Here is a 25,285-nt window from a genome sequence, read left to right as displayed (position 1 = left end):
GTCACACAGTCCTAGACACTTGGGAAGTGTTCAACTTATGATTTTGTGATACGAAATCCAGCATATAGATCTCATTTGCTATGAAATAATAATAATAATAATAATAATAATAATAATAATAATCCTATCCAATTTGCTGTTGATCCACTCCTTTGGGTTTCACGCAAATCTACCAAAATATACTATCCTGTGCTTTTCTTTTCCATTTCTGGCCAGGTTCGTCCCAAAATAAGAAATAATGAAAGGAAGCCCTCCTCAAAGCAGTCTTTTGGGCCTGTTTAGTGAAGCCGAGCATCAGTGCTGAACTTTCTGTTCCCACTCCCTGCTCGCTCTCCCCCTCCAGCCCTGCTTGCTAGCATTTTCCCCTTTTCTTTTCTTTTCTTTTCTTTTCTTTTCTTTTCTTTTCTTTTCTTTCTTTCTTTCTTTCTTTCTTTATGAAAGGATGTCATTAAGGCTTTTGTTTGAACTGTTTTTGTTGAAGTGCTTTTTCTCACAATCCCATTTCTTGTTGAGGAATCTGCTCCCTTTGCCCAGCTGTGTCCCTGTCCTTCCAGCTGTGTTGATCTAACTCGCAGCTCTAGACAGCCTGGCGCCAGCCTTGCGGACGTCATGCATTCACACAGCCATGATGCTTGGCCAAGGCAACACACACACACACACACGCACATACACGCACACTCATCACAACCTGGCCACACAGCCAATCAAGAGCGGCCGGGGGTGGGAAACCAACAACTGGCGCACTGCACTTTATAGACACTTTGAGCCCTTCCGCACAGCCATATGACCCAGAATATCAAGGCAGATTATCCACAATCTCTGCTTTGAACTGGGTTATCTGAGTCCACACTGCCATATGATCCAGTCCAATGTGGATTTTATAAATTGGGGCCCTGGCTTGACTTTGACCGAGGGCCTTGACTTCATTTTATTATTTATTGAAAAAGGCGTTGTTTGTTTTTGGATGTTATGACTGGACCCATTAGAAATGGGTGCAGATTTCTGGCAGATGGGGTTAGCAGTAGTCTCCGGATGCGTGTGAAGGTACTGCAAATCCCATCATACGTGGCCCATCCTACCCCAAACTACAACAGGATGTGAAATGCATCATGAGTGTCTGTGCCCCAATTTTGGTCCATATCAATTACTCATGGGGTTTGCAATAGTCTCTGGAACTGGGTGAAGGTACTGCAAGTCGCAACATCCATGGTCCATCCTCCCCCAAATGTCATCAGGATGTAAAGTGGGTCATGGGGTATCAGTGTTTGGTCCATATTCCTAGCTGATTGGGGTTTGCCATGGTCTTGGAAAGTGGGTCAAGGTACTACAAGTCCCAATGTCCATGGTTCATCCTCCCCCAAACATGACCAGTGGGTCATGGGGTGTGTGTGTGTGTGTCTGTGCCAGGTTTGTTCCCTATCTATAGCTGATGAGATTAGCAGTAGTTTTTGGATGTGTGTGAATGTACTGCAAAACCCAGAATCTGTGGTCCAGCCTCCCCCAAACATTGGGGGGGGGGAGGTCTGTGTGCCAGGTTTGGTCCAGGACCATCATTTCTGGGGTCCACAAAGATCTGTAGAAGCGGCTGAAGGAACTGCAAATCCCATCATCTGTGCTCCACCCTCCCCCTAACCTCACCAGAATGTAAAGTCGGGCAGGAGGAGGGGGGTCTATATGCCAAGTTTGGTCCATAGTCATAGATAATGGTGTTAGCAGTAGTTTCTGTATGTGTGTGAAGGTACTTCAAACCCCATCATCCATGACCATCCTCTCCTAAACCTCTTCAGGTTGTAAAGTGGATCATGGGGGTCTGTATGGTCTAGGTCCATCTTTGGTAGGGGTCACAGTGATCTCTAGAAGTAGGTGAAGGTACTGCAAATCCCACTGTCCATGGTCCATCCTCCCCCAAACTTCACGAGGACAAGAAGGGCATTATAAGGGGGGGGGGTGTCTATGTGTCAAGTTTGGTCGCAGTGGTCTGTGGAATCTGGCGACAGTATGGCAAATCCCATCATCCATGGTTCACCTTGCCCCAAACATCACCGGGATGTAAAGTCCCAGGTTTAGTCCATATCCATGGCTGATGGACTTTGCATTAGTCTCTAGAAGTCATTGAAGGTACTGCAAATCCCATCGTCCGTGGTCCATCCTTCCCCCCCAAACCGTAGCAGGACGTAAAATGGGTCCGGGGGGCGGGGCGGGGGGGGAGGCGGGTCTGTATGCCAAATTTGATCCTGATTCATCACCAGCTTTAGGAGCCAATACAAAACCTGCCGCAAACATACTTACCTACAGATATACAAACACACATTCACTTTTATTAGAGAGAGAGAGAGAGAGAGAGAGATGATTCTTTATGTTATAATATCTTCCGATTTGTAAAACGACACAATCTGTTGGGGTCAGAAGGAACAAGTCTCGGGCCTCTTCCCTCTTTTCTGGGAATAGAGCTTCTTCTACAAAGCCAAACTGTAATAACTGCAATCAGATACAGAATGTGAACATTGTTTATCACTTGCAGATTCAGGCCAGTTGGGAAGCCATGAACTTTGCTTTCTTGGCTTTGCAGAGCAATCGTATCGGCCCTCTCTGAGCAACTGCAGTTTTTTTTAGCTTTGGATATGTTTTAATGGAGCTTAAGTGTGATTTTTAGTTACTGTTATGTTTAATTCTGTTTTGATGTTTGCATATTGGTATATTTTAAATTGTGTGGTTGTACTTTTAATTGTAAGTCGCTTTGAGTCTCCTTCGGGAGAGAGAAAGCGGGGTATAAATCAACATCCTAATAATATCTGTATAGAACTCCAACATGCTGATGATAACATAATCGGTGTGCATTCATCAGAAGACCTACCAGCCACTCTAAACACCTTCGCAGAAGCATACGAGAAGCTTGGCCTGTCATTGAACATCGAGAAAACCAAAGTGCTCTTCCAGCAGTTACCAGCCAATCCCTCTGCAATGCCAGAAATACAGCTTAATGGTGTAACATTAGAAAATGTTGACCATTTCCACTCCCTTGGCAGCCATCTCTCCACTGAAATACAACACCGCCTGAGCTCTGTAAGTGCAGCATTTTTCCGAATAAATCACAGAGTGTTTGAGCACCGGGACATCCGTAAGGAGACCCAGGTGCTTGTTTACAAAGCTATTGTCCTCCCAACCCTGCTATATGCCTGCAAAATGGGGACTGTCTACAGACATCACACTCAACTCCTAGAACGATTCCATCAGAGTTGCCTCTGGAAAATCCTGCAAATCTCTTGGGAAGTGTGCTGGAAGAAGCAAAGATCACTAGCATTGAAGGGAAGGAGGATGCTGGGTGCGCCGGGAGCCATGGGGCCAGTCAACTCTGCTGGACTGGCCCCATGGTCTGAATGCCTGATCACTGTCTTCCAAAGCAGTTACTATACTCCCAACTCAAGAAAGGGAAATGTAATGTTGTTGGACAGAAAAAGAGATTTAAAGATGGGCTTAAAGCCAACCTTAAAAACTGTGGCGTAGACACCAAGAACTGGGAAGCCCTGGCCCTTGTGGTCTCTAACTAGAGTTTGGCTGTGACCAGCAGTGCTGCAGAATTCAAAGTGGCACGAAAGGGGGGCAAAAGGTAGAAACGTGCTAAGAGGCAGGCCCGTCAAGCCAACCCTGACTGGGACTGCCTTCCACCTGAAAACCAATATCCTCACTGCGGGAGAACATGTGGATAAAGAATAGGGCTCTACGGCCACCTACAGACCCATTGCCAAGACCACCATCCTTGGGCTGTGAGTGATCACCTAAGAAATAATAATAATAACCCTCTCCAATCATGGATGGATGGAGCCACTGTTGCCTTTCTCTGGTTTGAAGACCCCTGCTTTGTCCGAAAATAGTCTTTTTGCACAAGTTATCTTTTGCTCCTTGTTTTCATCCTCTTTTTCCCAATGCCTTTCTCTTTCCCCCCTCACAGTTCTACTGTCTAAGTGTATTCAGCCTCTGCCTTTTCTTGGATCCTTGGCATCTTTTAAACCTAAACGAGCTTCCCCACTTTCCCCTCCATTGCTTATGTTCTATGGCTTGACCTGACATGGGAATTGCAATAGGTAAAGTTACAAGAAAATAGATACCCAGATGCTGTTGTTATTATTATTATTATTATTATTATTATTATTATTATAAAGCAAATGTGTTAAAAGATCACTCCCAAGCAGCAAAAGGAGATGGCAAGATGGAAATACATACATGGCATGCATTTGTGGTGTTATTTGCCTTTCTGGCTTTGCAGCCCCGAGGTCTCCCAAATATTGATCCTATCAGCTTCTCGGAAAAGCCTGGCTCGGTGGGAGGGATGTCTTGCACCTCCAGATTCCAAGGATTCCTGGCAACCAAGGAAATGATGTGTTTTGGAAGGCTTTCATGGCTGAAATCACTGGTTTGTTATGAGTTTTTTTGGGCTGTATGGCTGTGTTTCAGTAGCATTCTCTCCTGATGTTTCGCCTGCATCTGTAACTAATTGCATCTTCAGATGATCTGTTGCTAGTGAGGCAAGTGGAATACACACACACACGGTGAGAGAAAGAACCCTTGTCTATTTAAAGCAAGTGTGAATGTTGCAGTTAGCAAGCTTGAATAGCATTGGGTAGCCATGAAGCTGCAAAGTCAATCAGTGAGTGTGTCTGCATGGCGGTAGCCTGGCCATTGTTACTTGGAGGCATCCTGTTTCGGAGGTGTTCACTGGCACTTACAGTATATACTCGAGTATAAGCCTAGTATTAGCCATGTATAAATATGTGAGAGGAAGCCACAGGGAGGAGGGAGCAAGCTTGTTTTCTGCTTCCTTGGAGACTAGGACGCGGAACAATGGCTTCAAACTACAAGAGAGGAGATTCCATCTGAACATTAGGAAGAACTTCCTGACTGTGAGAGCCGTTCAGCAGTGGAACTCTCTGCCCCGGAGTGTGGTGGAGGCTCCTTCTTTGGAAGCTTTTAAGCAGAGGCTGGATGGCCATTTGTCAGGGGTGATTTGAATGCAATATTCCTGCTTCTTGGCAGGGGGTTGGACTGGATGGCCCATGAGGTCTCTTCCAACTCTATGATTCTATGATTCTATGATTCTATGATTCTAGTTTTAGCCCTTTTTTAGGCTGAAAAGCTCCCCTCGGCTTATACTCGAGTCAAGGTTATTTATTGTTTTACTCTATTATTATTATTACATTTATAGGTTAGCTTTATTATTTTTATTATTATTACATTTATTATTTTAATCTATTATTATTACATTTATTATTTTACTCTATTATTATTGGAAAGATATGTAAACAGTAGGCCTGGGCGGTTTCGTTCGTTAATTTTGTAATTCCTTAAATATTCGTTATTTTTAACAATTACAAAACGATTACAAAACTTATTTTCAAACCCGGAAGTGTTTTTAAATATCAAAACAGCATCTTCCATCTTTTTTACGAGCTTCCGCCCGTTTCGGAAATGACGTTTTAGGGATGGAGGATGCTGGGTGTGCCGGGAGCCAATCCGGCGCTCCCAAGCACCGTGGCTCATTGTGATTGGGCGGGCTGCCCTTTAAAAGCGGCTCCGTGTAGCCGCATTTCTCATTGCTGGGGAAGGCGAGGAGACGGGAGGTTCGGGAGGGAGGCTTGGCTTGCTTGCATTCATTCATTGCTGCTTGCATTCATTCCCTGGGCTGGGAGCAGCGGGGAGGCTTTGCCCTGTTTTCGCCCTACATTTTTAAATATTTCTGAAAAATTTTTCTTTTATTCTTTAAAAAATTCAAAAAATATTCTAAAAAAAGAAAAGAAACTTGTGTGCCTGTGTGTGCGTTTGTCCCTGTCCTGTGGCTGTGTTCGCTCCACAACAGGGCAAGTATTTCATTTGTGTAGTTCCAACCAGTGCAGTCCTTTTGCCAACAGAAAGTGTTATAATACAGTGCTTGCTCATTATTTGTGTAGTTCCAGTGCGCTCCTTTGGCCAACACAAAGTGCGGTCCTTTTGCCAACACAAAGTGCTATAATACAGTGCTCGCTCATTATTTGTGTAGTTTTTATAATAACATTATTTTTTATATATTAATAATTTATAATTTAATTTTATATATTATTTTTATTATTATTTATAATTATATTTTATAAATATTTTGTAAATTTAATTATATTTTATTTAAATATTTATATTATTATTTATTTCATTTATATAATATATATAATAATATATTATTATATTATATAATTTTATTTTATATTGTATATATTATATAATTTTATATTATTTATTATATTTATTATTATTATTTATAAATTATTATTATTTAATATTATTTATATTTTATTTATTTAAATTTTATTATTATATTATTGTTTTTTTATTATTGACTCAGTTTTGGCTACTTTATCTTATTACTTTTTTATTTAATATCTTTATCTTAATATCTTGTTCTATTTGATTATTTTTTTGATTTATTTTATGAAATGATTTTGTTTATAGAGCATTTAGCATTGCGCAATCGCGTCCGCCATTTTAACGAATCGATTCGTTATTATTTTAATAACGAATCGATTCGTATTTAATAACGAAGTTCGGAAGTCGTTTTTGCGCATGCGCAAATCGCGTCCGCCATTTTAACGAATCGATTCGTTATTACCTTAACGAATCGACCCCGCATCAATAACGAAGTTTCGGAAGTGATTTGCGCATGCGCGGGGGGTCCGCCATCTTAACGAATCGATTCGTTAATAATAACAAAATTCCGTAAATACCGAACTTTTTAAAAGGAAAATTTTGTAATTCTTTTAAATAACAAAACGCAAAAAACCCCCTCTCGCGTTTCTAATCTGATAGGATTTCTGAAATTTCCAATTTTAAAATTTCGATATTTACAAAATTTTGTAAATATACGAATCGATTCGTTAATGGCGGACACGACTGCGCAATACGCACAATACGTGAAAAAAAAACTCCAAACGCGACAGGGGGAACTTCTGAAGCTTCCCTCTCCCTCTATTGTTGACTGTTGGTGATAAAACTAACAACTAACCAAAACCAAACTCCAGTCTTTAAAATGCTTTGAAACGGCTTGTCTAAACTCTGGCCCAACAGTTTAAAACTATTATTATTATTATTATTATTATTATTATTATTATTATTAAGAATGGATGGCCATCTGTCAGGGTGCTTTAATTTGATATTCCCAGCATGAAGGCAGAAGGGGGTTTGTTGTTGTTGTTGTTGTTATTATTATTATTATTAAGAATGAGATGTGTGGTCCATCCAAAAACAATCCGGAGTCAGAATGGAGGAGTCAGCACTCACACGAATCCAGTCTTTAAAACGCTTTAAAATGGCTTGTCTAAACACAGCTAAACATCTTCTTCCTGGCCCAACAGTTTAAAACTATTATATTCCAAGATCAGATCCAGGTTATCTGCTTTGAACTAGATTATATGAGTCTGCACTGCCAGATAACCTGGGATAAACAGAAAACCTGGGATCAGACCTTGGGATATAGGGCCTGTCTGGAAGGGCCCCTAGACCCTTCGACACTGTCCTTATATCCCAAGATCCGATCCAGGTTATCTGCTTTGAACTGGATTATATGAGTCTGCACAGCCAGATAACCTGGGATAAACAGAAAACCTAGGATCAGACCTTGGGATATAGGGCCTGTCTGGAAGGGCCCCTAGACCCCTTGACATTGTCCTTATATCCCAATAACAACAACAACAACAAACCCCCTTTCTGCCTTCATGCTGGGAATATCAAATTAAAGCGCCCCTGACAGATGGCCATCCATTCTTAATAATAATAATAATAATAATAATAATAATAATAATAATAATAGTTTTAAACTGTTGGGCCAGGAAGAAGGATTCGTGTGAGTGCTGACTCCTCCATTCTGACTCCGGATTGTTTTTGGATGGACCACACATCTCATTCTTAATAATAATAATAACAACAACAACAACAAACCCCCTTCTGCCTTCATGCTGGGAATATCAAATTAAAGCACCCCTAACAGATGGCCATCCATTCTTAATAATAATAATAATAATAATAATAATAATAATAATAGTTTTAACCCCTGCCCAGGAAGGCAGGAAGTTAGGCAGGCAACAGGCAGGTCTCTGTGAGTACTGCACTACTGTGTCCTCTTTGCCCAATGCAGGCCAGAGTGAGGGGTGAGGTGACCGGCAGGAGGAGAGGGGAAATTAATCCGCTGAAGCGGAGGCCAGGGACCCGGAAGTGGGGTAAATGCCGACCGCTTGCAACCAGGGATAGGGGAGGGAAACGGTGAGTTTTTAAAACTTGCACTAGACATACGAAATAATTACGAAAAATGGGGAAATTGTTTCAATTCTTATGTACTCCTCACACTATTCCTGCATGGCTCGATATTGGATCGTAAGCTAATTTAAATACGAATCAATAACGAGTAACGAAAATAACGATCTGGATCGCCCAAGCCTAGTAAACACATGTACATTGAAGAAGGTTAGAATTATGGTTTAGTCAGAGTCGGAAAGTCTTATCTTACAGTTTTATGTAAATATTAATAAACAGTCAACCTACTGATGCCTCAATTAATGTAATTTTATTGATATCTATTTTTATTTTGAAACTGACCCATAGCTGCTGCATTTCCCATGCTCGGCTTATACTCGAGTCAATACGTTTTCCCATTTTTTTGTGGTAAAATCAGGTGCCTCGGCTTATATTCAAGTCGGCTTATACTCGTGTATATACGGTACTTACATGTTTTTAATTCTCAAGCTTTGGACTCAGCAAATCAGAACTGTAAGGTGTCCAAATAAGGGTTGCTTTGAAAGAGATAACCTTGAAGCAAGTGACACAGGGATGACTTCCACTGTTGAACTAGAATAGGAAAAGGCTGGTTGCTCCACAAGGACTGATTACAGAACCTTGTAGTGTCTGAACCAGCCCAATGAAACCATTGTCCTTCCATTTGACTAGTTGTGTTCTTTCCCTTGCTCTTGCTCTTGTGTTGGATCCGATCAGGCAGTGCAGCTGAGCGCAGAAGACCCCCTTCACTGTTAGTTGTAAGATCACTACAATGGTCTCTATCCAGCAGCTCTTGGGCACAGCTGCAAGCAAATTCCAAAGAATTCAAACAGATTTGAGGGACAGCTGCTGAGCCATGGACTTTCCATGAAGAGTAAGGGAGAAAGGGAGATATTTTATTTTTCTAAAGGCACAAATCGGAGACATCCCTGAACATCCATACTTGCATGAATTGTTGTGCATCTTTCTCTCCCATCTTGCAGGAAAATTAAAAGATTATGCTTCCGCAGTTTTCAATGATAGACATGGATAATGCAAAATCTTCCTTTCCCATAATTAAAAAAAAAAGGTAGTTGGCAATCCAGGGGAGGTTTCTCCAGTTTAGACCCATTCCACACAGCCATATAACCCAGAATATTTATTATTTTTATTTATTTATTTTGAACATTTTTACCCCGCCCTTCTCAACCCCTGGGGGAACTCAGGGCGGCTTACAATTGGCAATAATTCAATGCCGCATCATAAAATACAGAATAACAAATACAACAATTAAAATGAACATTAATAAATAAAGATTAAAACAGCATACTTACACTCTCATTAGCTATTGCCCGTCTGGTGGCTGTTTAGCTAGCCATCTACTAATGATTACTCCGCTTAACTTATCCAAATCCTCTTCCATGCCATAGTCAACATTATCGATTGCCCTTTAACCTGATTGCCCGAAGGCCTGGTCCCATAGCCACGTTTTAACCTTTTTTCTAAAGGTGAGGAGGGATGACGATAACCTAATTTCCCCGGGGAGCAAATTCCACAGGCGGGCGGCCACCACCGAGAAGGCCCTGTCCCTCATCCCCGCCAAGCGTGTTTGAGACAAAGGTGGGGCCGAGAGCAGGGCCTCCTCAGATGATCTTAAATTCCGAGGTGGGACGTAGAAGGAGATACGTAGAAGGACAGGTACGCTGGACCGGGCATCTGGACAATTGTGTTGATTGCCCTGGTCATCTCACTATTTCAGCAGGAGACCAAGGTATTGACGGAGTCACCTGCCAAGGAGGCGGGAAAATCCCCAAGAGCCGTCAGGAATCCATTCGGATCCATTTTAGTAGGTCCACCACCCCTGCGGACGTTAAGAGATGCAGTAAGTCTAAATCTGATCAGGTAGTGGTCGGTCCATGGCAAAGGAGCGATGGTCAGCTCCTCCACCCCACCACTATCATCCCATTCCTGACAGAAAGCCAGGTCTAGTGTGTGCCCAGCACTATGAGTGGGACCAGATACTAATTGGGACAAGCCCATGGTTGCCATGGTGGCCATGAAGTCCTGAGCTGCTCCAGACAGAGAGTTCTCAGCATGAATATTGAAGTACCCCAAGACTAAAAGTCGGTGAGACTCCAATGCCATGTCTGAGACCACTCCAGCTAGCTCAGGTAAAGAGACTGTAGTGCCACAGGGTGGTCGGTACACTATTAAGGCAGTTAATACGCAATATCTGCTTTGAACTGGATTATCTGAGTCCACACTGCTATATAAGCCAGAAATACAGCTTAATGGTGTAACGTTAGAAAATGCTGACCATTTCTGCTCCCTTGACAGCCACCTATCTACAAAAGTCAACATTCACACTGAAATACAACACTGCTTGAGCTCTGCGAGTGCAGCATTTTTCAGAATGAAGCAGAGAGTGTTTGAGAACCGGGACATCCGTAGGGATACCAAGGTGCTTGTTTATAAAGCTATTGTCCTCCCAACCCTGCTAGACGTGGACTATCTACAGAGTCACATGCAACTCCTAGAATGATTCCATCAGTGTTGCTTCCGAAAAATCTTGCAAATCTCTTGGGAAGGCAAGCGGACAAACGTTAGCGTGCTGGAAGAAGCAAAGACCACCAGCATTGAAGCAATGGTCCAACAACTCCGCTGGACCGGCCACATTGTCCAGGTGCCCGACCACCATCTCCCAAAGCAGTTGCTCTAGAATCATAGAATCATAAAGTTGGAGCCGGCAGAGCTTCCCAGTTCTCAGTGTCTATGCCACAGTTTTTGAGGCTAGCTTTAAGCTCATCTTTAAATCTCTTTTCCTGTCCACCAACATTCCATTTCCCTTTTTTGAGTTCGGAGTAGAATAACTACTTTGGTAGACGGTGATCGGGCATTCGGACAACGTGGCCAGTCCAGCGGAGTTGATGGCAGAGGAGCATCGCTTCAGTGCTAGTGGTCTTTGTTTCTTCCAGCATGCTGACACTTGTCTGCCTGTCTTCCAAGAGATTTGCAGGATGTTTCGGAGGCAGCGTTGATGGAATCTCTTTTCCTGCTCACTAACATTTCATTTTCCATTCTTGAGTTTAGAGCAGAGAGCTGTTCAGCAGTGGAACTCTCTGCCCCAGAGTGTGGTGGAAGCTCCTTCTTTGGAAGCTTTTAAACAGAGACTGGATGGCCATCTGTCGGGGGTGCTTTGAATGCAATTTTCCTGCTTCTTGGCAGGGGGTTGGACTGGATGGCCCATGAGGTCTCTTCCAACTCTATGATTCTATGAGTCTCAATATTGTTTGATGTTGATGTTTAATGTTTTTTTTAAATTAATGGTGTGTCTTGTTTATTAGTTGATTGTGTTATACAGTATTAAATATTTCCGTTATTTGTTGCTGCTGCTGTTGCTATTATTATTATTATTATTATTATTATTATTATTATTATTATTTAGCCAGGTTGTCCAGTGGTCAGGAATTCTGGGAGCCAACATCACCAGGAGAGCCACAGGCTGTGCACCACTGGAATAGAAGACATTCTTACCATATTTGCAGGTTACATCAGGTGACATTAAATTGGAGGCTAAGTATAGGGTGAGCAAACTGGCAATTTGCAAACACTAGCCTGAATTCCATTGCTAAGCCTAACTGGAATATACCCATTGATGTGCTGAGATTCATTGATGTGTTGGCTTGCCATTTTATATTTGAGCAATTAAGTTGTAGGATTAATCAGGAGAAATTAATCCTACAACTGATGTACTAAATGCAATAGCACTGGATTTATGTTATGTAAAACTACAATTATATATTCCAAAAAGAATGGAGCTCAGTGATCCTTTGAAAAATATGGAGAATTGGATTGTATGTAAAAATAACACCATATTTAAAGTCAAATTTAGAATTATTATTATTTTTAAAAGAGGACAGCGTGAGTATACCAATTGGAAGTCACATTTCACTTTTGTTTATGTAACTTAGTGTTATAGGTAAGCCACTCTGAGTCCCTTTGGGGATATGGTGGTGGGATATAAGAATAAAGTTGTTGTTATTGTTGTTGTTGTTGTTGTTGTTGTTATTATTATTTGAAACACAACAAGATGAGTCCACAGCAGACACTCTGCTGGCTGTTGAATTGGATCACGCGTGGGACACTTCCCAAGTGCATAAGACTGTGTGATTTATTATTATTATTATTATTATTATTATTATTATTATTATTATTAGGTGTATTCAGTGTTTCAATGTATTCTACTGTAACTTTTCATCTTCTGTTAGCTGTGTGTGTTACTCTCTCTGTTTCTGTACACTTTCATTGTCCCTCAATGTTGTCTAAAATATGTTAAATAATAGTCATCATCATCATCAAGCTTATTTTTTTTAAATTGAAGCTGACATGATGAATAAATAAATCTAATTTGACAGGAATGGGTTTGCTGCATCAGCTCAAAGGCCTGTTTAATTTAACACTTGCTTACCACAGTGCCTGCCCCATGTTTGCAGGAAGTTTCCAAAAAAGATCACCCAGGAAGTGACATTCATGTATTTTCTGAACCTGGAAATGGCAAATGGGCATACTGGTGTGGCCATTTATAAGCCCCCTACCCTTAATTTGATCATTTTCCAGCTCAGTTAAGTTTCTATAATTCTGAATGTTTGAAATTTGTCTTGTCATGCTTTGTTCTTTAAGGGAGTAAGAACTTCACACTTAGATATGATATTTTGGGTTCTAAATTTTGATTTTTAGTCCTACTCAAAAGTGGAATACCTCCCACAAGCTTCTCTGGAGCCGAATTTGTTCGATGTATGGGCCACCATTATAATGATGATGATTACCACCTCACCCATTTCGTAGGAAATCTGCTACAAAACTGGAGCTTTTTTGTTGAGTTCCAGGGTCAGAGAAGCAGATGGTGAAAGCAGAAGAATGGCCTGCCTCAGGGGAGCGTGTTTGCTCAATCAATGTTTAAAATTTACACAAATGATCAGCCACTGCCAGAAAGTTTCATCTATGCTGATGATCGTGCCATCACTCCTCAAGCAGAGAGGTTTTTTTTATAAGTATTTTTATTGTGAGTTTTTTAAATACATAAAAAGTTGTGGAACAGAAAGTAGGAATTGAGAGAATAAGTGCCCAAGGCAGAGAACAACAAAAAAAGGGGGGGGGGGCTTTCACACTCCCATATACTCGCACACATTCATTCAAAGCATTCATGGGGTGGGGGGTTCATTCTCCAATGTAGTGCACTTCCAGGTTGTCTAGGGCTCTTCCTGGATTTTCCTTCTTCTTGTTAGAACTGAAGCTTCTGACTGTTTTGTATTTTTAATTCTACTCCTTATTTCTAAGGAAAGTTCCCTATTTTATATTAACTTGTTTAGTTGTGTTATCTTTGTTGTTTGATGTTATTTTATTACTTTCTTCTGCTCCTCTACATATTTGAGGAACTTATCCCAGTTCGTTGTCTTAGCCATATTGTTATTTTGTGATATTCTTTGCGTAAGCATGTCCATGTTCATAATATCTAGGACTTTTAATGTCCACTGTTCTAGAGAAGGTACTTCCTGGGATTTCCACAACTGAGCCAATTTTAATCTTGCTGCAGTTATTAGGTAGAAGAAGATCTTGTTTGTATTTATGTCCATGTCGAAATTGGTGATGCCTAACAGTAAATACTCCGGTTTTAATTCAAATTTTATTTGTAAAATTGTTTCTATTTTTTATGAATTTGTCGCCAAAAGGACTTAACTTTCCTACACTTCCACCACATGTGATGAAGTCTCCTTTCTCTTTCTTACATTTCCAGCATTTACCATTATTTCTTCTTCTTTTGAATTTTTACAGTTGATCTGGGGTTAGGTACCACCTGTAAAATAGTTTGTACCAATTTTCTTTGAAATCAGTTGAGTAGGTATATTTTAACTTCCTTGACCAGATCTCCTCCCATTCAGCAAAACTAATTGATCGACCTATATCCCTGGCCCATTTTACCATGTTTTCCTTTACCTGTTCTTTCTCTGTTAGCCAGCCAAGAAGTTGTTGATAAATTTTTTTGATAAGTTTTGTGTCAACTTTTAGTACCTTGTCCCAGAAGGTATCCTTTTTTTCAAAACCTAATTTTCTGTCAGTCTTGTAGTTCTTGTTTATTTGGTAATACTGGAACCAGGAAAGAAGTGGGTCCAAGGTTTTTAATTCCTCCAGGGTTTTTATCCTTGTCTCTTGACCTTCATTTTTTTAGTATCTCCTTATATGTTAACCACCTTTCTCTTGGGACCTCCCTTATCTGGTTGGCTTCGTTGGGAGAGAACCATAGTGGGGTTTTGGAGTAGAATCTTGTTTTATATTTTTCCCAAACCTGGATGAGGGCGCCCTGATAAAATGATTTTTAAAGTTTCTCTCTTTCATGACTTTCCCTCTCCACAGAAGCTCTCCGAAGCTTTAGGTGCACTTACTGCCTATTACAGGGAAAACGAGATGATTCCTGTGCCAACCCTAGTATCCGTCATTATGGTTCACATGTGCATAATGGTCCGCCAAGTGTAGTTAAGCAGAGAGTTTTGAAATGATTGAACAGAAGCTCTCCGAAGCTTTAGGTGCACTTACTGCCTATTACAGGGAAAACGAGATGATTCCTCATCCATCTAAAATACAGACATGTTCTTTTCATCTAAAGAACAGACAAGCATCTTGAGCTCTGAGGATTACCTGGGAAGGAATCCCTCTGGAGCATTGCAGCACACCCAAATACCTGGGAGTCACTCTGGACCGTGCTCTGATTTACAAGAAGCACTGCTTGACTATCAAGCAAAAAGTGGGTGCTAGGAATAATATTATACGGTAAGCTAACCGGCACAACCTGGGGATCACAACCAGATACAGTTAAGGCATCTGCCCTTTCACTTTGCTACTCTGTTGTCACTGTAAGAAGGTCCTCCATTGTGGATGTAGCAGGGCTCAAACCACATTGTAGTTACAGTGACACTAGAGGCACTTGAAGTGGCCAGCTTCTGGTCACTTAGCATAATGCCTAGCTTTTAACTTTGTTTGTGGTGTGTGTGTGTGTGTGCGTGTGTGTGTGTATATATATATATATATATATATATATATATATATATATACTAGCTGTCCCCTGCCACGTGTTGCTGTGGCCCAGTCTGGTGATCCGGAAAACAAAGTAATCCGAAAATGTTTGTATGTTTGTTTCTAATATATGTAATTTCTTTCTTTTTGTGGGTAAACAGTATTTCTTGTTCTTTCTTTGTCAGTGCTGATGTAGAGATTGTTTGGTTTGCTTACTCTGGAACATGCAACATATAATTGTCCTTCTTTAGGGGTCTTTTTCAAATCTATGATACTATATCTCTCTCTATGATGTGTGAATCATATTTATCTATCTATATCGATGGCTGGATGGCTCTTTGTCAAGAGGGCTTTGAATACATTTTCTTGCCCTGGTGAAGGGAGTTGGACTGGATGGCCCTGAGTATTTTCTGTTGGTCATGGGGTTCTGTGTGGGAAGTTTGCCCCGATTCTGTCGTTTGTGGGGTTCAGAATGCTCTTTGATTGTAGGTGAACTGTGAATCCCAGTGACTACAACTCCCAAATGTCAAGATCTATTTCCCCCAAACTCCATCTGTGTTCATATTTGGGCATATTGAGTGCTTGTGCCAAGTTTGGTCCAGATCCATCATTGTTTGAGTCCACAGAACTCTCTGGATGTAGGTGAAATACAACTCCCAAACTCAAGGTCAATGCCCCTCAAACTCTTCCAGTATTTTCTGTTGGTCATGGGAGTTCTGTGTGCCAAGTTTGGTTCAATTCCATCATTGATGGAGTTCAGAATTCTCTTTGATTATAGGTGAACTATAAATCCCAGATATTACAACTCCCAAATGACAGAATCATAATTTTTGAGTGATGGTCACTCCTTGTGTTGTGAGACGTTTTGTTGCCAAATTTGGTGTGATTTTGTTCATTACGCACAGAGCATATATATAGATACACACACACACACACACACACTGTATTCTCAATTTGCTTCTCACACAATCACAATAAATAAAATAAATTATTATTATTATGTTTATTTATACACTGCTTTATCTTTCCCAAAGGAGACATTTAGTAGACACCAATAGATTTATATCCCATGGATTTGAGCAAATGCATGTGTACTGTATATAAACTGTATATGTCCAATGTGACAGTGAAGTTAGAAAGTGCAATGCTCACATAATTTTTATGGGATATCCATAGAGATCTAAAGGTTTTCCCTAATACAAGGCTATTATTAGAGTGATAAACAGGTTTTCTTGGTCATCATCGAGATTTAATCTTCTGGAATAACAACATTATCTTTTTAAAGCACCTCACTGCTATGGCTGTAAGACAACTGGGAATCACCAAAGATGTGCCACTAGATCATCATCTTGTTATTATTTGTCCATCTTTTAAATTTTATGGTCAGTCTTCATGAGTCAGTCTTTATAGATGGCTAAGGGCAGCTGGGGTAATGGAATCTACTTTTGGTTTTATGGCTATTTTATCTACTATTAGCTCTGTAAGAGCTCTCTTAGTTCAAGACCCCCACCCCAGTAGATGCACAGCTCTGGGAAAGATTCAAACAACCTGGCTGCATGTTGTGTTTTGGGAAGAGCAACATAGTCATTCCTCCATTTTGTGGGTTCGACTTTTACAGATTTGAGGTATTATTATTATTATTATTATTATTAACTAGCTTGGGGATCCGGTGCTGCCCGGGTTATTTGAGAAAGGAATTGTGTATCAAGGTTGGTCTTTATCAGTTATTTATATGGCTCGGAGTGGTCTCAGGAAGTTAGTGAAGGTACTGCGAGTCCCATCATCTGTGGTCCATCCTCCTCCAAATTGCACCAGAATGGAGAGTGGGTCGTGGGGGCTCTGTGTGCCAAGTTTTGTTCTTGATCAATCATTGGATGAGGGTCACAGTGGTCTCGTCCATGGTGCATCCTCCCCAAACCGCACCATGTCATTTATCAACAACTTCTTGGCTGGCTAGCAGAGAATCATGATGGTTCTATGTGCCAAGTTTGGTTTTTATCAGTCTTTGTTGGAGGCCGCAGTGTTCTGTGGAAACTGAAGCATTGGAAAGTACTACACATCCCATAATCCATACACTCTCTTTTATTATAGATATAGATATAGATATTATTATTATTAATAATAATTAGGTCCGCCTGTGTGACTCTAATGTCAACTTCTTTTGGTCATAGATTCTTAGAGTGGCAGTCCCTCAGATTAAAAAAAAATGCAATTTCTTTATTCATGGTTTTTCACTTCCACAGGAGTCTTGTTCACATAAACTCAGCAAATGTGAAGGGGTGACAGTAGTCACACCGGTCACCCCGTGGCAATGCATCACCTGTGGCAATGCATCCTGAGGAGACTACATTCTATCTCTAACAATTTGTATTTCTTTCTTAAACCCTTCCCCCCTCTTCCCGTAAATGATGGGAGAAGGTCTTAGAGTCTGATTCCCATCAAGGGAAAATGCATGAGCTTCTCTTAGCTGCCAAACACCATAGAATCCCAAGGCTGCACCGGCAAGCATCCAGGGCAGCCACTCGCTTTCCTCCTTGGGGGTGGTCCAGCCTTTTTTGTAGCAGGCCTCTTCCATTCCCATCTATGTCACACAGCTGCATCCACTCTGGTTATTATCTCCCCTGGGCCCAAAAGATGGCCAAAGCTGCCCAGTCTCTGGGAAACCTGGAGCCAGCCTTGGGGAATGCAAAATCTTTTCCCAGAGTGAGTTTTCAGCCAGCTTATTTGGACAGCAGATTAACCCTTCATGAAACACTTGTGGAAATGTCACAGCAACGCAGGGGTGGAGATTGCACAAATGCTGCAAGGAACCCAAATCCCTCGACTGCCCCCTCATTTCCCCCCTCCCTGCAATTTTGCTCCAAATTGACTCAAAAGGCCAATTCCTTTTAGTGTTCTGCTCTGGACAATAAATAGTGCCGGCTGGCTTTGGACTTGGAAAATACAGTCTAAGCTCCATCTCAGTGAGGAGCATGGGGCATGTTGAAAGAATACAAGGATCACAAGTACCGAATCTATGTTCATATGCCGTTTCTGCACCAGCTGTTTTTCTAGTATTTTGTTTATGTGTTTTTATGGTTCCTTGCATACCATATTTCATTGCATAATAGTCGCCCTCACAAGTCATGCCAGACTAATCTGATCTCTTGTTTCGATAGAGTTACAAGCTGGATAGATGCAGGAAATGCCATGGATTTCAGTAAGGCCTTCGACAAGGTCCCCCATGACATTCTGGCAAACAAACTAGTCCAATGTGGGCTAGGCAAAACTATGGTGAGGTGGATCTGTAATTGGTTAAATGGATGAACCCAGAGGGTGCTCACCAATGCTTCCTCTTCATCCTGGAAAGAAGTGACGAGCGGAGTGCTGCAGGGTTCTGTCCTGGGCCCTGTCCTGTTCAACATCTTTATTAATGACTTAGATGAAGGGCTAGAAGGCATGATCATCAAGTTTGCAGAGGACACCAAATTGGGAGGGATAGCCAATACTCCAGAAGACAGGAGCAGGATTCAAAACTATCTTGATAGACTAGAGAGATGGGCCAAAACTAACAAAATGAGGTTCAACAGTGACAAATGCAAGATACTCCACTTTGGCAGGAAAAACGAAATGCAAAGATACAGAATGGGGGACGAGGCCTGGCTCGAGAGCAGTACATGTGAAAAAGATCTTGGAGTCCTCGTGGACAACAAGTTAAACACGAGCCAACAATGTGATGTGGCGGTAAAAAAAGCCAATGGGATTTTGGCCTGCATCAATAGGAGCATAGTATCTAGATCTAGGTAAATAATTCTACTCCTCTATTCTGCTTTGGTTAGACCACACCTGGAATATTTGTGTCCAATTCTGGGCACCACAATTGAAGAGAGATATTGACAAGCTGGAATGTGTCCAGAGGAGGGTGACTAAAATTATCAAGGGTCTGGAAAACAAGCCCTATGAGGAGCGGCTTAAGGAGCTGGGCATGTTTAGCCTGAAGAAGAGAAGGATGAGAGGAGATATGATAGCCATGTATAAATATGTGAGCGGAAGCCACAGGGAGGCGGGAGCAAGCTTATTTTCTGCTTCCCTGGAGACTAGGACACGGAACAATGGCTTCAAACAACAAGAAAGGAGATTCCATCTGAACATGAGGAAGAACTTCCTGACTCTGAGAGCCGTTCAGCAGTGGAGTCTCTTTCTTTGGAAGCTTTTAAACAGAGGCTGGATGGCCATCTGTCAGGGGTGATTTGAATGCAATATTCCTGCTTCTTGACAGGGGGTTGGACTGGATGGCCTATGAGGTCTCTTCCAACTCTTGATTCTATGATACGTCACACACCCCTTTTGGGGAAGGCAAAATAGGACATTTGCCTTTCCCTGCATAATAGTCACACTCTTAGTTCACTCACCCAGACTGGAAAGGGAAAGAAGACACAGCCGCATAGGCAGGTGAAACATCACCTGCTTCCGCGGGTGCTTCCTTTGAGGGGCAGATGTGCCATCACCAGCCCATGCAGCTGCACCCTCACATTGACTATTAGGCAATGAAAGATGCCCCTCAAATGAGGTGTTTTCACTGGGTAATAGCCACAATCATATAGGAGTCATACCCAGTGAAAAACATGCGTCTATTATGCAATGAAATATGGTAATGTATTACCCTGGGCTTTCTCTTCCTTCTCCCTGCCCACTAACAATTCTTCCGCATTGTCAACTATGTAGAACAAATGTGGCATTCGAGTTATCATCTGCCACTACCCACATTATTGCGCATGGAGCTGGAGCTCATGGAATTTGAACAGTATCTGGAAGGTCACAAATTCATTGTCCATGATGTACAAAGAGAAACACAATAGTTTGCTATAATGGTAGGTACCATTTCCTTCTTTCTTTCCAAACTGAGAGATCTCTAATCTCATAGGGGAAGATCTGCTCCTTCCTATGTTTCTTGGGTACTGGGGACTTGCATTGGTTCAACTTGGAATACTGTATGTTCCATACACTTGCTACTTTTATGCTGGCTGTACAGGGCAGAACTAATACAGTTCAAAACCACTTTAACTGCCATGGCTTAATGCTATGAAGTCCTAGGCTTTGTAGTTTGGTGAAACACCAGCAATGTAACAGAGAAGGCTAAAGGTCTTGTAAAATTACAACTTTTATGGTGTCAATGCACCTTATGTCTTAATGGTAAGGATGATGACGGTGATGATGATGGCTATTATTATTTGCTGCTCACTCTCCTAACATCAAAGCTGGGTCAACCAAGTGTGAAGTTGAACATGACCCCCCTCCCCATAAAAGATAGTAACTTATAGTTTTGCTAAGGACAAGGACACCAGACTGGATAATAAGGGTTAAGACTTGGTCAATTTGCCAAGACACTAACAACAACAAGGACCCTTCCCATGTTAAATAGTGTGTACATTTAATCAAGGTTTTATGCCCTATGTTTCATATATAGCAGAAGGTAGCACATTTATTCCTGAGAAACCACCTCCCTTTACACTTATGTGCTCTCTTGAACTTCTATGGGACTCTGGTGGGAGGGATAAGTGGGTATGTTTTCTATATCATGATGTCTATATTTCTATATTTCTCCCTGTGTGCCTGACCTTTTCCTGACCCTTTTGCCCAATTCCCCTTTATTGAAAAAATGTATAAAAATATAAGAAGCCCCCCCCCCCCCGTGACCATGGAAAGGAGGAAATCCTCAGTTGGAAAAGACCCTTATCAAAAGACACTATTTGCATGGACAATAACAAAGGATTGTGATCTCTGGCCTCGGAGTTGGCCCCTCAGAGGAAGCGGTCACTTCGCATTTATGATCATATCTCAATAGGACAAAGGAAGCCTTCAGAAAGCCACACTTTGCCCTAATCTGTCACTGATTCAACTTTTCATCCACCAAAACCACCACCAAGATTCCCTCATTGTTTCTGTGTTGTAGCACTGGAAAAATCCAGTTTATGGCAGGCTTGCCAGACAATCAACGTTTATTGCAGCCATTCAAGGACAATAGCACAGGCTGGCTTGCAGACCTCTGGGACTCGCTGGTCACTTGGACATCTACTAATCTCCATAATCCACTCAAGAACACATTGTTTCCCCTTGTCCCACCTCCTGATTCGTTGAGGTGCTGAGGCGGCAGAAGCCCAACAATTGGCCCAGGCACTCAGGAGGTGGTCAAGCCTCCTCCCAGCTGTAGAGGTGCCAACCAATCACCATCAAGCCAGCAGGGGGGCGGGGAGCGGGAAATTCAAATCTGACAAATCTGTTATTGTATAAAAAAGGCTTTTATTTGTGTACATGTTACGCTTAGCTTGGCAAAATATTGCTGCTTTGCATCCTTTTCAGCTGAATCGCAATAAAATCATCTTGGTGGCGCTTCCTTCAACTTTGGTGAGATTTCTTTTGGGAACTTAGGAAAAACCTTTTAAACTGGGCTTCTCTTTGCTCACCATTGTAGCGAGCCCTCTTTGGTGGATCCACAGGGTCTCTCCTTCAGGGCCAGACCCTTTTAAATTCCTCCATGATTTCAAGTGTGACTAATGACTAGTCAACATTTGAATCTCTTAGCTCACAGGGTGATGGGTCAGGATTTCATTGGCTTCACTTTGGGGATGAGGACTGCTCGACATTCATAAATGTTCTTCACTTTCAATCTTGTATGAGGGGCACTCATTAAAGATTTCCCCTGACCCACTTCCTGTGGACTAAGAGCAGCGAAACTTGGCTCAGTATGAATCCTTCTCTGCATAGGTGCCACCTAGGGACACACACTTCTCCCATCTTTTTAAGCAACCGTAAACACCTCACAGGTTGCTCCAAAAGCCACGAAGTGACTTCGGACATCAGAGTCTCATCCTTTGAAAAATGTTTGCCCTTCAAAAATAACTTCCTTGTTGGAAAGAGGTAGAAGTCCAATGGTGCAAGGCCGGGTGAATAAGGGGGATGCAGTAGAACTTCAAAGCCACAGGAGCATGCTTCTTCCATTTGGGCAACAGGTGCATTGTGAACTGGTGCATTGTCTTGGAGAAGGCAAAGGATACCTTTGTTGAGCATGCACATTATCTCTTGGTTTTGATGGCCTCCCACAATTTCCACAGCAGTGAAGCATAGTTATGCCCCAGTGATCATGGTATCCTATGCTAGGAAATCCATCAGTCCTACTCCATGCTGGTCCCAAAATACTGTGAGCATGACCTTGCTTGCCGAGAGTTGGGCACGTACCTTTTTTGGAAGTGGTGAGTCAGGATGCTTCCATGGCATCAACTGGACTTTAGCCTCAGCATCAGAGTGATGGACCCAGCTTTCATCCTGTGTGATCAGTCTGTTGTAAAGTCCTGGTTCCCACCCCACATCATTGTCAATAGAGCATGAGAGCATTCAACTCATTCCTGCTTCCGGAAAGGGGTGAGGAGCTGGGGGACCCAGTGAGCTGATACCTTATGCATGTGAAGATGGTCTGGGGTGATTTTTTCCACAGACTCCACACTCATCTTGGCATTTTGGGCTAGGTGGCGAATGGTTATGCAGCAATTTTCCAAAATGGCAATCTCCACTTGCTGAATGATGTGTACATCAACAGCAGAGTGGGGTCACCTGGAATTGGAAGTTCGAAGTCCGACCACATTGGAATAAACCAGGGGTCCTCAAACTTTTTAAACAGAGGGCCAGATCACAATCCCTCAAACTGTTGGAGGGCCAGATTATAGTTTGAAAAAAACATGAATGAATTCCTATGCACAGTGCACATATCTTATTTGTAGTGCAAAAAAACCCTTAAAAACAATACAATAATTAAAAAGAAGAACAATTTTAACAAATATAAACTTATTAGTATTTCAATGGGAAGTGTGGGCCTGTTTTTGGCTGATGGGATAGGATTGTTGTTGTTGTTGTTGTTGTGTGCTTTCAAGTCGTTTCAATTTTAGGTTGACCCTGAGCGAGGGCCGGATAAATGACCTTGGAGGGCCGTATTGGACCCCCGCACTTTAGTTTGAGGACCCCTGGAATAAACAATGTCAGTTCTTGACTCCATCATATGATGGGAAATCATCACCATAAACCTCTTTCCTCTCAACGAACGTCTCCTTTGGTGTGTGGCCTTTCAAGGAAAGGAATTGGAAGACTTCTCTGCATTCCTCTGGGTCCATTATCAAACCTCACACCACTTCAGCATCTGTCAAATCAAGGCCGTTATCAGTTCGGAGTTGTAAATCAGCATGTAACCTATAAAGACTTATATAATTACATAGGTATAGTTTCAGCATCCTGTGATAAATAGAAGTGGGTCAGGGGAAATCTTTAATGAACACTCCTTGTATCGTCCTGTCATGTTTTTGTGCACTACAAAAAAGATACATGCAATGTACATAGGAATTCGTACATGTTGTTTCCAAACTCTAGTCCAGGCCCTACAACAGTTTGAAGGACCATGAACTGGCCCTTGGCTTGAAAAGGACCCCTGATCAATATGACTTGGACAGCGCCATTTCTGCGGCAATGGCCCAGTCTTCCTCTTCTGCTTCTCGGCTCTCTTTGCAAAGCGAAAGGTTAACCGCTTTCACCCAGAGAGGTTGGCTGCTTCTCTCCCCCTCTTCTCTGCAGTGCGCAGAAATGCAGCTTGTTCCATCCCCCCCCCCCCCCCCCCAGCACTTCAAACTGGATTCCAACACTGTCCCTGCTGGGCTTGCAAGCTGAACCCAGGTGCCGGGGCAAGGCCACGGAAAACAATACCAGGAGCCCTTGCAAATGGGTGGGAGAGTTCTGGGCCTGGCGTCAGAGAGTCTGCCTCCTCCTCGGCCCCCTCCCTCCAGGCTCCGGCGCAGCTGCAGGAGACACAATCCTCGCCCCCCTGCACCCCCTCCCCTTCCCAGAATCAGCAAACTGGGCTGCTGAAGCCGGGGCTGGCTCCCACCCCCTGCACCCCTCCCCAAACAAAAGAGGCATTATTTGGGAACAAGGGATTAAAGGCCAGAGTGAAAAATAGCATCTCTCTTTGAAAGTGGGGTGGGAGTGGGGGGCTGAGAGAGAGAGAAGGTACTGGGGGAAGGGTCCGGAAAGCAAGAGCAAGAGTTCCTTTTCAGATCTGATGTGCTGGAGAGACATATTGCCAGGGATGTCTATGGCTAGCGAGAGGAAAGTTGCACAAGTGGTGCCACTATTGTTTGACAGCTGGGGCACCATGGGCGTGATGCCTTGTGAGGGACCACCCCCCAGGAAAGGGACTCTTTCTCCCCTCCCGGTCCCATTCCAGGAATACACCAATGGTGTGTCTACAGGCATGGAAAGGAAATCCATCCACCACTGGGCTCTGAAAATAGACTAACAAAGGAGGGGGGCTTCTCTTCCTGACCATCCCTGGAATTCTGAGTTTCTTCCAACTCCATAGTCATCAGACTCACAAGTCACAATGTTATAGAGCTAAAATTTAGGGGTCTTTGCCAGGAGGCAGAGACCAATTAGACTCATCAAAGACTTATTTTTCCCTGGCGAGACAGAGAAACATCCCATATTTTTCCCTGATTTCCCAATGAAAAGTCTCACCAGTTGAAGAAGAGCCATCGAAGTTTAATGCGATTCAGCTGAAACCAGATGCAAAGCTGCAATCATTCGCCAAGCTAAGCATGAGGGGAATACACCAATACAGTCATATTTATAGCAAATTCAAAGTTGTAGAGTTCAAAGTCCCCGCCCCGGCTTCCCTGTTGTTCCCAGCCATGATTGGGCGATGGGCTCCAGTGGTCCGTAGGAACCAATGGGGAGACCTCTGCCACCTAGTGGCGACAGCCAATCAGGAGAAATGGAGGCGGGATGAGGGAGCACAAAGGAATCTGGGAAAGGGGTCCTTAAACAAAGGAATGCCATGTGCTCTTGTGAGACAAAGGGTCAACATGTGTCCTGATCCTTCCTGGCTGTGAGACAGGGGAACAATGATGGCAGCCTGAGGTTAATGCTAAGTAAA

The 25,285-nt window shown here is 42.4% G+C and overlaps 1 long non-coding RNA gene across 1 annotated transcript; it reads right to left on the bottom strand.

Moving 5' to 3' along the window:
* Nucleotides 1-21,592: 21,592 nt before the first annotated feature.
* Nucleotides 21,593-25,029, bottom strand: LOC137098008 (uncharacterized). The gene is made up of 2 exons (XR_010910540.1): nucleotides 24,868-25,029; nucleotides 21,593-23,500 (listed from the first exon to the last, which is right to left on the bottom strand). It is a non-coding gene; the product is annotated as an uncharacterized lncRNA (long non-coding RNA).
* Between the last annotated feature and the right edge of the window lie 256 nt (nucleotides 25,030-25,285).

Source organism: Anolis sagrei, chromosome X, assembly GCF_037176765.1.
Source record: "Anolis sagrei isolate rAnoSag1 chromosome X, rAnoSag1.mat, whole genome shotgun sequence".
NCBI lineage: Eukaryota > Metazoa > Chordata > Lepidosauria > Squamata > Dactyloidae > Anolis > Anolis sagrei.
The sequence above is the reverse complement of the archived record's forward strand: the minus strand, read 5'-3'. Positions and strand labels throughout refer to the sequence as shown.